Here is a 2,500-nt window from a genome sequence, read left to right as displayed (position 1 = left end):
CATACTGTATGTAGTAGCCTAATACAGCACATATATATATACACATACACACAAACACACACATACTGTATGTAGTAGCCTAATACAGCACATATATATATACACATACACACAAACACACACATACTGTATGTAGTAGCCTAATACAGCACATATATATATATACACATACACACACATACTGTATGTAGTAGCCTAATACAGCACATATATATACACATATACACAAACACACACATACTGTATGTAGTAGCCTAATACAGCACATATATATATACACATACACACAAACACACACATACTGTATGTAGTAGCCTAATACAGCATATATATATACACATACACACAAACACACACATACTGTATGTAGTAGCCTAATACAGCACATATATATATATATACATATACACAAACACACACATACTGTATGTAGTAGCCTAATACAGCACACATATATATACACATACACACAAACACACACATACTGTATGTAGTAGCCTAATACAGCACATATATATATACACATACACACAAACACACACATACTGTATGTAGTAGCCTAATACAGCACACATATATATACACATACACACAAACACACACATACTGTATGTAGTAGCCTAATACAGCACATATATATATACACATACACACAAACACACACATACTGTATGTAGTAGCCTAATACAGCACATATATATACACATACACACAAACACACACATACTGTATGTAGTAGCCTAATACAGCATATATATATACACATATACACAAACACACACATACTGTATGTAGTAGCCTAATACAGCATATATATATATACACATACACACAAACACACACATACTGTATGTAGTAGCCTAATACAGCACATATATATATACACATACACACAAACACACACATACTGTATGTAGTAGCCTAATACAGCACATATATATATATACACATACACACACATACTGTATGTAGTAGCCTAATACAGCACATATATATACACATATACACAAACACACACATACTGTATGTAGTAGCCTAATACAGCACATATATATATACACATACAAACAAACACACACATACTGTATGTAGTAGCCTAATACAGCATATATATATACACATACACACAAACACACACATACTGTATGTAGTAGCCTAATACAGCACATATATATATACATATACACAAACACACACATACTGTATGTAGTAGCCTAATACAGCACACATATATATACACATACACACAAACACACACATACTGTATGTAGTAGCCTAATACAGCACATATATATATACACATACACACAAACACACACATACTGTATGTAGTAGCCTAATACAGCATATATATATATACACATAGACACAAACACACACATACTGTATGTAGTAGCCTAATACAGCACATATATATATACACATACACACAAACACACACATACTGTATGTAGTAGCCTAATACAGCACATATATATATACACATACACACAAACACACACATACTGTATGCAGTAGCCTAATACAGCATATATATATATACACATACACACAAACACACACATACTGTATGTAGTAGCCTAATACAGCATATATATATATACACATACACACAAACACACACATACTGTATGTAGTAGCCTAATACAGCATATATATATACACATACACACAAACACACACATACTGTATGTAGTAGCCTAATACAGCACATATATATATACACATACACACAAACACACACATACTGTATGCAGTAGCCTAATACAGCATATATATATATATACACATACACACAAACACACACATACTGTATGTAGTAGCCTAATACAGCATATATATATATATATATACACATACACACAAACACACACATACTGTATGTATTGTGCTGTTATGCCATGCCTCCTACAAACTACCCCTGCACTGGGAGTAAAAAACAAGCAAAGTTTAAAAAATCTGTCACACTGTTGTCAGTCTGCCGTGGCACACCTGAGGATCTCTCACGGCACACCTGAGGATCTCTCACGGCACACCTGAGGATCTCTCACGGCACACCTGCGGATCTCTCACGGCACACCTGCGGATCTCTCACGGCACACCTGAGGATCTCTCACGGCACACCTGAGGATCTCTCACGGCACACCTGAGGATCTCTCACGGCACACCTGCGGATCTCTCACGGCACACCTGAGGATCTCTCACGGCACACCTGAGGATCTCTCACGGCACACCTGAGGATCTCTCACGGCACACCTGCGGATCTCTCACGGCACACCTGCGGATCTCTCACGGCACACCTGAGGATCTCTCACGGCACACCTGAGGATCTCTCACGGCACACCTGAGGATCTCTCACGGCACACCTGAGGATCTCTCACGGCACACCTGAGGATCTCTCACGGCACACTGGTTGAAAAACACTGGCTTACTGTATATACATATGTGCTGAGTAATCTATTACTAATGTCTGGCTAGTGGCTACTGTACTGATCACTCC

At 37.6% G+C, this 2,500-nt stretch overlaps 1 protein-coding gene across 1 annotated transcript in view; it reads right to left on the bottom strand.

Annotated features, from left to right (window-relative positions):
- The window catches only part of LOC128661761 (uncharacterized), a 111,367-nt gene that overhangs the window by 108,383 nt on the left and 484 nt on the right, over window positions 1–2,500 (bottom strand). The window lies entirely within an intron of this gene.

The sequence above is a fragment of the Bombina bombina genome, chromosome 5, assembly GCF_027579735.1.
Source record: "Bombina bombina isolate aBomBom1 chromosome 5, aBomBom1.pri, whole genome shotgun sequence".
NCBI classification, from domain to species: domain Eukaryota; kingdom Metazoa; phylum Chordata; class Amphibia; order Anura; family Bombinatoridae; genus Bombina; species Bombina bombina.
This window is presented reverse-complemented; position numbering and strand designations above follow the sequence as displayed.